Source organism: Pseudorca crassidens, chromosome 13 (genome assembly GCF_039906515.1).
Source record: "Pseudorca crassidens isolate mPseCra1 chromosome 13, mPseCra1.hap1, whole genome shotgun sequence".
In the NCBI taxonomy this organism is placed as follows: domain Eukaryota; kingdom Metazoa; phylum Chordata; class Mammalia; order Artiodactyla; family Delphinidae; genus Pseudorca; species Pseudorca crassidens.
The window spans coordinates 57,656,590-57,668,898 of NC_090308.1; the positions used below are offsets into that span (position 1 = coordinate 57,656,590).

Consider the following 12,309-nt stretch of genomic DNA (forward strand, 5'->3'; position numbering starts at 1 on the left):
TTGTGGGCTTTTGAATCAAACAATGCTGAATTTGAATTTAGGTTCCACCTAAATTACCTACTGTCTGTGTGACTTTGACTCCTTAGTTTCCTTATGTAAAAAATTAGTACGATAATTCTATCAAGTGGGAATGTTGTGAAGCTTAGGGATGTTTTCTAAAGATTTAGAAATAATGTGTGTAAAAATACTTGCATAGTCCCTGACACATTTATGAAATGATATCTGTTATATCATTGGAATACTGTTCTGACGCTAACTACCTGGAATTAGGCTAACCTTGCAGATTAAGGGCTCGGTTCCCCCAAAAGATTGCCCTTACTTCAGACACCTTTCTCAAGCTAGGTGTTCTCAGGACGCCCCCCCCCCCATTTCCGACCAACTGGCTACAGGGGTTCCCACTGTCCTCTTAATTCAATAATTTGCTAGAATGACTCAGAAAACACTGGAAAGTGCTATACTTACAATTACAGTTTCATTATAGCAACAACAACAAAAAGAAATAGAAATCAGGACCGGCCAAAAGAAAAGACATGTAAGGTGAGGTCTGGGAAGGTACCAAACATGAAACTTTTCTGTCTTCTTCCTGTGGGGTCAGGATGCATCACCTTCTCAGCACATTGATGTGTAACAATACACACAGACTGTTGTTAACCAGGGAAGCTCACTGGAGTTTTGGTGTCTAGCGTTTTTATTAGGGTTTCATTGCATAGGCATGGCTGATTGAATCATTGGCCACATGATGTAACTCAGTCTCCAGGATCCCAACCCTCTAATCACACGTTTGGTCTTTCTGGCATGGCTGGCTCCCATCCTGAGTCATCTCATTCGCATACATTGTCTAAGGTCCCACAATGAATAAAAAAATACTTTGTTAACATAAACTATCAAGTGTGGTCTGAGGGGCCCACCATGAGTAAAACAGACACTCCTGTCACTCTGGAAATCCAAGGATTTAGAGGGGGCTTCTCAGGAACCTGGGACAAAAGACAGCCAAATCCTTTATTATACAATAGTAACGTATTATATATTGTACTTTGTTGTCTAACATATAAGCAGTATATAATACACATTAACATAAATTACGAATATATAGGGAAGGAGTTTCTTCATTCAAAAATATTAAGTACCTACCACATGCCATGCTTTATGCTTTATTTGATATGTAGTGGTAAAGCAAAAATAGTTTTTATGTTGCCCTCATGAAGTTTAGAGCATAGTGGGAGAGACAGACAGAAACATAACACATATGTAACTTTGATAAGTGCTACAAAGGAAAAGAACAGATTGCAGTGATAAGTAATAATCTCATGGTCATAGTGATCAAGAAAGGCCAATATGGCTGGAGTGTGGTTTGCTGGGAGAAAGCAGAATGTGGTAAAGTTAAGATGTAGGTGGGCAGGTCATGAAGGATACTGTAAGGAATTCCATGGTAAAGAATTTTTATTTTATTGGAAGTGTAATGGAAGCTATTAAAGTGTTTTAAGCAGAAGAGTAATAGTCATTTCATCTTTTTAAAAATAAAGATAACTACCAAATGGAGAATAGACTGTTGTGGGTTAAGATTTGAGGTGGGGAGATCCTTAAGGAGGTAAAAGGAGGTTATTGTGGTAGGGCGGGTGAGAGATGAGTAGGGGTTCTGGTGGAGAGTGGGTGGACTAGGTGTAATGAGTGAGGGAAAGTAGGAGGAATCAAGTACATACCTCAGGATTTTGATTAACTAGGTGAATGGAAATAAATGGCCATGGTAATTTGGAAATGCCTTTAGAGCAGGAATTGAACTGCTCAGAAACTGAAAAATTATATAGAAATATAGTTTTCAGCTGTATTTTCTGTAGCTCAATATAGAATGATTTTTGGTAGCTGTTGCTCTGAGACAGTAATGATGAAGACATTGGAGGAGGAACTAGGGGAGGTAAACTCAGGTTCTTGGACAGCAGAAGAAATGATTAATTTTATCACTCATTCATTGGAAAATATGGTGGTTATAGGCATTTAATACTTATAGAACAGAGGTTGGTCTTAATGCTGTCTCCTGAAAGCTGCCCATTAGTTTTGTTGGCCATAAGAAGAAATGTAGGGGGCTTCCCTTGTGGCGCAGTGGTTAAGAATCCGCCTGCCAATGCAGGGGACACGGGTTCGAGCCCTGGTCCAGGAAGATACCACATGCCGCGGGGGCAACTAAGCCTGTGTGCCACAACTACTGAGCCTGCGCTCTAGAGCCCGTGAGCCACAACTACTGAGCCCATGTGCCACAACTACTGAAGCCCACGCGCCTAGAGCCCATGCTCTGCAACAAGAGAAGCCACTACAATGAGAAGCCAACACACTGCAACGAAGAGTAGCCCCCGCTCGCCGCAACTAGAGAAAGCCCGCGTGCAGCAACAAAGACCCAACACAGCCAAAAATAAAATTAAAATAAATTTAAAAAAAAAAGAAGAAGAAATGTAGGGATATGATGGCAAGGGTGGCAAAAGTACAACTGTAGAAGTTATTTTCTCTGGATTTTTTGCGTTAGAGTTTCCTTGAGGTTAAGAACAAAGCCAGTCTGATTCCATTCAGTTTTACAGATTTCTTGAATATTTATTATCACAAAGGATGTAAGGTAGGGAGTGTGGAATGGTATGGGAGAAAAACCATGGGCTTTGAGTCAGGGGAGTCTGGCATTCAAACTTGACTCTTTCAATCACTAGCTCTGTGACCTGGGGCATATTACAGTTTGTCTGATCCTCATTTTCCTCAGCACTTTCTCCCTCTTTCCCATGGGAAGAGAGATTGATAAGACCTTTCCTAAAGAAGTTTAAAAAAGGTGTGAGATTTAAAAAATGATGTAAGTCGAAAAGAATTTGTTTGTATTTTGAGTGATGTTCAGAGTCCTTCAAATATTCAAAGAGGGATGCAGTGTTCAATTGAAAGGAACTCAAAAGGAATCGTGGAGGAGCTGGCTTCCAAGCCGACCCTTAAAGGATGAACTTGAGTAGGTAGAGAGGAGAGAAGAAATCATTTCAGGTGCCGGGAAGGAAACACCAATGGAAGATATAATTGTGTTTATGCAACCATGGGTAGCACCTGGAATGGGGGAAACAGGTTCTTGAAGGAGTTTGAGAGTGTGTAGAGCCTTTAAAGTTAGGGTGAGACAGGGCTTACCTGGTGGCGCAGTGGTTGGGAGTCCGCCTGCCGATGCAGGGGACGTGGGTTCATGCCCCGGTCCGGGAGAATCCCGCGTGCCGCGGAGTGGCTGGGCCCGTGAGCCATGGCCGCTGAGCCTGCGCGTCCGGAGCCTGTGCTCCGTAACGGGAGAGGCCAGAGCGGTGAGAAGCCCACGTACTGCAAGAAAAAAAAGTTAGGGTGAGACATAGTTCTGAATCCAGGGTTTCCAGAAGTTCTAGGGCAAAATGTTAGTATCTTTGTGTTCCAAGTTACAGCAGCTCTCAGGCAAGTTTGACTTAAAATAATATCCCTTGGTATTTTAGAAGTAAGTTTTTTGGGATAGTAATATTTTTATAAGATACTTTACAAATCAAATATGAAAGTTGCTATTGAGGTTTGTAAGAATGCTGGATATGATTATGTAGCTATTTTAAATGATAATCGAGAAGATTGTAGAAATGTAAAAATGTCTGTATATGGTAATTCAGAAAGACTATGAAACTGTATATATTGTTTTCAAATCGCAGGATGAGAGTGATTTAAATGGAGCCTTTTTATATTTTGCATTAAGTAAAAATAACTACTGAGAGGAAAGCCTGTACCTGTACCTTAAACATGTTTTTAAGTTATACGATGCCTGGGCTAATTTCACGTCTGATACATCTAATTCAGCTTCTCTGCTCAGTGAATCTCAACTTTTGTTCCCAGTAGCCCTTTAGACTCTTAAAAAATTATTGAGGACTTAAAGAGCTTTGGTTAGGTAGGGTATATCTATTGATATTTATCATATTAGAAATTAAATATAAAAAATTAGAATATTTATTAATTTACTGAAAAATAGCTGTAATTCCATTACATGTTAACACAAATAACATATTTTTAGAAAAGATAACGGTTTCCAAAACACCACAAACCTAATGAGTGGCATTGTTTTACATTTTTCCAAATCTCTTGAATGTCTGGCTTAATAGAAACAGCTGGATTCTCATATCTACTTCTGCATTCAGCCTGTTCTGATATCACATGGCCTGTAGCCTCTGTAAAACTGCTTTGTATAATTGAGAATGAACAAAAGTAAGAAAACCAAATAACATCTTGGGCTTATTATGAAAATATCTTGGAGCTTAAGGACACCCAAAAGGGGGGGCTTGTCTTCAGATACACTTTGAGAACTGCTAAACTAGCACATTTCTGTCTTTATAGTTTCTGTCTTCAGTCTTTCTTGCCCTAAGGCTCAGCTCAGATCCTACTTCAGTGACACTTTCCCAATCCTTTGTTTTATCTCTTCTTCTATGTAGCATACTTTAGAATCTTAACACTTGATTTTGTGGCGTTCAGCTTTCATATGTATCTGTATCTTGTTTATAAAAACTGTACATGCCTTGAGGATTGTACCCTGGCCTATATTCTTTTTGATTCTCATATGACTAGGGAGTAAATACTGCTGAATTGAACTGAACTAGCATGTGAGCAGTTTTTACTGAGGAAGTAGATACGCTTTGCATTTTCACCAAAACACCCCTGAATATTATCAAATTATTTTATTTATTCATTCAGTCTATGAATATACTTGAGTTTCTACCTTGTGCCAGACACTGTGCTAGATATTGGAGATACGGTGGTGAATGAGACAGATCTATTTCTCAGTTCCTGCCATTATTGATCTTTTGGTTAGTGAGGGATATTGACAAATCACAATTATAATTGCTGTTTAAATAGTGCTGTGAGGAGCAAGAACAGGGGCCTGTGAGAGCACTTTGGAGTAGTATCTAATCTGGACTAGAGGATCCAGGAAGGTTTTATTGAGAGGAAGAGATTTCTAAGCTGGAATCTGAAGGATAGCTAGATGTTAGGAAGGCAGAGAGGGAAGGGGTGTGTGCTCCAGGCAGAGGAGATAGCCCATAGATGAGGGAGCCTGATACGTTCAGGGGATTGTATAGAGCTGCAGGGTTGAGTTTTGTGATGATGGCGCGGTGGTGAGAGGTGAGACTCTGGAGGTAAGTAGAAGCAGCTATTGAAGGGCCTTGTAAGTTTAGAGTTTATCCTGGAGGCAATGAAGAGCCACTTATAGGTTCTAAGAGGAGAAGTGGATGATCAGTTTTGTATTTCAGAAAGATCACTTACTGTACTATGGAGATACACAGGAATGCCTTAATATGTATACCTGCCCATTCATATGTCAATATCAATTTATTATATGACCAAATAAAGATTTCTAAGGCTAATGGTTAACTAGGAGTTAGTGGAATTTTGAGAACAAACATTTGAGGTAATTCTTAGTTGGTTCCAAAGTAGACAAGTAGTGGAATAGCAAGTTTTTCCTTTTTACTCTTTAAAGATTAAACTTCTTTTCAGCTGTAGAAATGGGCAAATTACATTAATACTACATGACTGGTTTAGGTAATTGCATTAAGCAGTTGAGGGAATCCCAGTGCTGGTTCCCAGAAGAATGCTTACAGCTGTGTAGATGCCACATCTGATGCTAGGATTTGCTTTAAAAAAAATAATCTCTCCACACTCTCCCCCTCAAACATATACAAGAAAACTAAAAACAACAAATAAAATCCCCATATAACGAAAAGGTCATATAACACAAGATTGAAAAAGAGCAAGAAAACTTTCTTGTGAGACCCACCCAGAAATATGTGTTGTTAAAAGTGGGCCAATATTCTCTGACGGGCTTATTTCTCACTTTGGTAGTCTAGTAAATGTCATGCAAGTGTTCTACAAACACTTATAGAATACGGGAATTCCTGTTGAAATTATATCATTGAATATTGGTTTGCTATGTGTGAACTAGACAGATGATAGATAATCCCACATTCTTTTCTAAACCAATAAATTTGGCCCATAATTTTAATACTGGTGGAATGCCATTTTCAAAGAACTTAAAGAGAGCATAAAATATTATATTCTGTTAAATTCATTAAGCTTATGCTCTTGGTATAAAAAGCCATGTTATATGTTGGTTCGTTTGGTTTTATTAAGTATAAGTTTGCTGTATCTTTTTTTTTTTTTTTTTTTTTCCGGTACGCGGGCCTCTCATTGTTGTGGCCTCTCCCGTTGCGGAACACAGGCTCCGGACGCGCAGGCTCAGCGGCCATGGCTCACGGGCCTAGGCGCTCCGTGGCACGTGGGATCTTCCCGGACCGGGGCACGAACCCATGTCCCCTGCATCGGCAGGCGGACTCTCAACCACTGCACCACCAGGGAAGCCCTGCTGTATCTTTTTGAAATAAGAAAGTATGGTACATTTGGGATCTGAAATAATGTATCTGAGAATAAATAATATTGTACCCTTTTACAGTAACAGTTTGTAATGTAATACTTTGACTTCTCTTTATAAAGTAATACATTTTGTTCTACTATAAAGTGACAGTCCATATGCCTAAGAAATTTGCATTTTCATAAATAAGTGCTAAAAATAGTTATTTCCATATATAAAAGGGGTTAGGGACAAAAAATGTTGATTGAACACTTCAAAAACAATTTGTTTTACCTGTAGGGATGTAAATCTGTGGTTCCTCATCCAAACTACAGAACACAGAGTTACTTGAATGACTATTTTCTCAGTTCCCCCCCAAAATGGCACTAACTTGTGGATATATATAGGGAGAAGTTAATTGGGTACAGTGGGTACCTATGGCATTAGGGCTTAATTTTTTTTGACGAACCCTTTGAGAAGGGCTACTATAAACTTTAATAAAACTGTAAATTCGGGCTTCCCTGGTGGCGCAGTGGTTGAGAGTCCGCCTGCCGATGCAGGGGACGCGTGTCCGTGCCCCGGTCCAGGAAGATCCCACATGCCGCGGAGCGGCTGGGCCCGTGAGCCATGGCCGCTGAGCCTGCGCGTCCGGAGCCTGTTGCTCCGCAATGGGAGAGGCCACAACAGTGAGAGGCCCGCGTACCGCAAAGAAAACAAAAACAAACTGTAAATTCACACACCAAAGGCATCCAGCAATTGATTACATCCAGCTTTTGCTTAAAAGAAGTGTTCTTTTCTTTCATATCACTACTAGCATTTCATTAGTGTCTTAACTTGTCACACGTATTAACCTTATCATCCATTGTTATACAGACAGATAGCAGATCATAATGGTTAAGTGTGTGGATTCTGAACCCAGACTACCTGGGTTTAAATCTACTCCCTACACATAGCTGTGTGCCTTCGTTTGATCATCATCTTTACAGTGGGGAAAGTTATCAGAGGAGATGATGCTCTCAGACTTTTTCTTTAAATAAGCAAACTGCAAAATAGGTTTGCTTTCCCCGTGCCTATGAGAAACTTGGGATGTACCAGTGTTCCGTTTCTGGTTTAACCAAGGCAATTCACAAATATTTATACCTTTGAGAAAAGGGAGACATTTAATATTACTTGGCAACAAATCCACTATTGGTTGTTTTCAGTTTTCTCCAAGATGAGCAAAGCTGCATCTCTGTGTACTTATTCTTCTGTTTCTGTAGGTTAAATTTTTTGGACTTTCTGGCCAATTTATAAACACATCTTAAATTTTGATTAGTGTTGTTTAGCTGCCCTCCAGAAAGATTATACAACGGGTATAGTTGACAAGAATACTTGTTTTTCCATGTTTAACTTTGTTTATAGTTTTTAGGTTTTTTGGTTTGGTTTTGGGGGGGCAGTAATGAAGTTTTTAGTGTCATTGTTGCCAAGTCCATCAGTCTTTTCTGTAATGGTTTTTTAGCCGTTGGGGTCATGCTTTGAAAGTCTTTTGTACTCCACGTTTATAAAGATATTCACCCACAGTTTTCTGGTACATTCAGCGTTTTTAAAAATTTATAACTTAATATCTTTAAACTTGGTTTAAAAAAATAATTAGAGGATCTTTGTGTTGGAGTCGTTTTTATGGTAGAAAAATTTGAGGTACTTAAGGTTACTTTTTAGATATTAGATAGACTTAGTCTTAGCCAAGTGTGGAAACAGTGTTTTTCTTCTCTTTATTTTGGCTTTGCTGGTGCTTCAGCCAGTTTTCTGTCTTATAAGACTTGAGTTATGTACAAAGCCCATCAGGTCTGCTCAATTAACCAGCTACTCTTTGAGTACTCAGATTATAGGCTTAAAGATATATAAGACCTATAAAAGACCTATAAAAAGATAGGGATATAAAAGACCTATAAAAAATTTATCTAGAATGCCTGAAGTTTCCACTTAATGTTCTTTGCATTCTGGGGTCTATGTTATTTTATTACATAAGTGCAATACCTGATGACAGTGTTGGTAATATAAAGGACATAAGTAAGGTGAGATAATGATATATATATATTTATATATTTTATTATAAATATATCTTACATATATTATATTTATATATGTGGTATATATTATTAATAACCTTCTAACCCCGAAATTCTGTGAAGATTCTTTTTAATTACAGGCATTTCATGGGTTCAGGTAAAACTTGAGGAAAACAAAACAAATGATCAAAATTTTGTATAGTTTATCTTTTTTGTTATTGCTGTAGCAGCTTTGTCCTTTTAATTATATCATACTTCAAAACATCTTGAAGTTCAGTCCTTAGTGCATTCATTCTGTGTTTGTAAAGGAAGGGTTCTTAAAGTGAATATGATCTAAAATCACTGCCATATTAAGAAAGCTTTGCTGTCTCTAAAGACAAAATGATCAGTAATTATTCTTCATTGGAAGTAATAAATTGCATTTTACTAAAACGCATACCTGTTTGTAGGTCAGATAATTGAGAGACTGATTCAAACATGCTTGTTTTAAACTAGAATCTTAAACTCTCAGCTGACAGTTTCTTAGTGAGCAAATGTACATAAATACTTAGTTTCTAAAAGTTTTACCAAGGTGTTATCATGAATTTAAGGCTTAATATCTCTATGCTGTTCACTATATGTCCTTATACTCTAGTCATAAATCATAGGCAATTAGTTATAAATAATTACAGATAGTGGTTCATATAGTACCTGGTACACAGTGGACATTTGATAAATCAATTTTATTTGAGTTGTTACATTTTGTAAACATGCTACTTAGTATTAAGAAAATGAAAAAATTGCACTTTAAGATACATATAAATAGTTCTTAGAAAATGTCATTCTATTCTCTAGTTATATTATCTGATTTATTTAATGTTCAAGTCTAATAGCATAATTAATTTTGAGCATATTCTCACAGACTTAATAAATGTAAAAGTCAACAAACAGACCCTTGCCACTTGTGTGAAGTGGCTATTTAACCATGAACTAAACTATTTTTATTGCCATTGCCCCGTGGATATGTTCTTTCTGGCAGTGCTGTCCATATTTGGTGGCTATATGCATGGAGAGCCAGGTGGTGCTGAAAAGCATCGCACAGTGAAGCGTGGATATATCTAGGTTTGACATTTGTCATCCCTTACTGCTGAAGGGAAGGGTAAAATCTGTTTTTCCATATGCTTACACTTTTTTTGCCTGCAGTTTTGACCAGATGGTCTTATGAACATTGTTTACTTTAGGATGCTATCCCAGATGTTTTGAAAACTGATGGGTAAATGTGGTACACAGATACATAAATCATTTGCATATTATGGTTTAAAAAATGCTATTTGGTCTTATAAGACTAAAATATAATTTATTTCTGGAAGTATTTTTCCAAGTGAATAATAAATATATATTTATGATATATATTATATATTTATATATAGTTAATATAATCTATATAGTTTATTTTCCCCAACCATTCTGTTTCCATATTAATAAGCTAAAAAATATTATGGCAACATTTATTAAGGATGTTAACGAAAGGAAATACTTTTGAGAAGGCATGTTTGTTTGTGGTTGCATATACTCAAATCTATAAGAATCTTTCCTGCTACTTTTTGTAATTCTTCTCATTGTGCATAAATCACTGAAGAGAAATTACCTGGCAAAATGACAACGGATTTATAATCAAAAGATTATCATTATAACCTTGGGCAAATCACTTAACCTGTTGGAAACTGAGTTTTGTTAGCATAAAATCAGAGTAACAGCCTTGCCCCAAAAGATGGAGCACTGCTTGGATTTAATTACTCTTTCATCTTAAATCTCTTAAAAATCACTGTGAAACCATCTAGTGGCAACGGCTATAATGTGAGCCTGAAACCGGCTAATTCTGGGCTTTAGTTAGAATCTCAGATATAATTAAGAGGTGGATTGCTCTCGTTTGCAAACCCAGCCAGGATCTGTATGGGGCTTCCTCTTGTTTGTGTAGTGCTTCTTACGCACTGGCTGGCTTTTTTCATTTGCTTTTACATTCCCTTGTAGGTTTGAATACTGTCTGGCCTTTTCCTGCTTTTTTTCTGTGCCTGGACTCTGCACCTCAGTGACCTTCTCCATTGATTGTACCAGCCTTTGTCCCCAAGCTCTGTAATGGGGTTTAATTTTTATCACTTATTTTAATATCTGAAGGACAGGAGAAGAGATCTATTTTGCTAGTGCTTTTCTCTGTTAACTCAGAATTCTAGGGTTGGGCGTTAAAAACAGCTCTTCATTATCTAGACAACAGATATCCAGTAACAACCAATAATGTTTAAAGAATAAACAAATAGGAATAAAGGAGAAAAACAGGTAATAGAGTTTATGATAAAATATTGCATCACAGGATAAAAGTTAAGAGTTGAAAGAAAATTTTTTTCCTTGTAATAGATTTGCTTAATGAAAGAAACATCTGAGAAACCACCAATTTATTTCTCTCAATGAGAGGTTTCCACGTGTCAGAAAGAAAAGCCAGGATCATGAAAACCACAAAGTCAATGTAAAAGGCAAAACTCATATTAGCAATTCAGAAAATCCAGTTAGAAATGAGATAAACTTGAGGAGAACACCCCCAGAAAATATAGGAAATGATAAAAGAGAGAAAAGTGAGAGCAGATAAACAGGGGACATGAAGGATAGTTCTTGAAGATACGGATTTTGGCACAAATAATTTCGGGGGCCTCTCTGGGCTGTTTTTCACGCTCTTAAATAGTGCTTAGCATGCCAGGTGCTTTGCAAAGCAAATTTAACTCATTTGGGCCTTCCCTGGTGGCACAGTGGTTAAGAATCCACCTGCCAATGCGGGGGACACAGGTTTGAGCCCTGGTCTGGGAAGATCCCACATGCCTCAGAGCAGTTAAGCCCGTGCGCCACAACTACTGAGCCTGTGCTCTAGAGCCTGTGAGCCACAACTACTGAGCCCACGTGCCAAAACTACTGAAGCCTGTGCGCCTAGAGCCCATGCTCCGCAAGAAGAGAAGCCACCGCAATGAGAAGCCCACGCACTGCAGCGAAGAGGAGCCCCCGCTCGCCGCAACTAGAGAAAGCCCGCATGCAGCAACGAAGACCCAATGCAGCCAAAAATTAAAAAAAAAATAAATAAATTTATTTAAAAAACATTTAGCTCATTTAATCCTTATGAAAACCGTGTGAGGGCTTCCCTGGTGGCGCAGTGGTTAAGAATCCACCTGCCAATGCAGGGGACATGGGTTCGAGCCCTGGTCTGGGAAGATCTTCTTTTTATTAGTTGGCATTCTCTTGTAAGGAAAAGTTTTTTCTTTTATCCTCATTTTAAAAATCTATTATCAGGGCAGACTCATTCTCATTTTGTTCAGTGAATAATAATTTATCAGTACCCTTCTTTATTTTGATATTCAAATTGTTCCAGATTGGACCACTCGGAACCTGTTTAAAATGACGCCTGTGTGTTTTGATGTACCTTTTTTTTTTTTTGGAGCACTTCCTTATTTTCTGGCATTACAAAAATGTTATAGGCTCATTTGCCTCTTTTGCTGCCCCAGGTTTAGAATCAGCCTTTCCTTCAAGGGGTCTTCATTCCTTTTAGTGGGAATGGTGTTTAGAAACCAAGATCTGGTCCTTCCTACTTTTTTTTAACTTCATTTTAAAATATTTTATTTTATTTTATTTATTTATTTTTTTTTGCGGTACACGGGCCTCTCACCGTTGTGGCCTCTCCCGCTGTGGAGCACAGGCTTCGGATGCACAGGCTCAGCGGCCATGGCTCACGGGCCCAGCCGCTCCGCTGCATGTGGGATCCTCCCGGACTGGGGCACGAACCCGTGTCCCCCGCATCGGCAGGCGGACTCCCAACCACTGCGCCACCAGGGAAGCCCCTAAAATATTTTATTTTTAAATTCATCTGGAATTTATTCTACAGTGTGGTCTGAG

At 38.3% G+C, this 12,309-nt stretch overlaps 1 protein-coding gene across 10 annotated transcripts in view; it reads left to right on the forward strand.

Annotated features, from left to right (window-relative positions):
- USP45 (ubiquitin specific peptidase 45) overlaps positions 1-12,309 on the forward strand; it is a 68,817-nt gene that overhangs the window by 16,620 nt on the left and 39,888 nt on the right. The gene's annotated exons all lie outside the window — the stretch shown is intronic.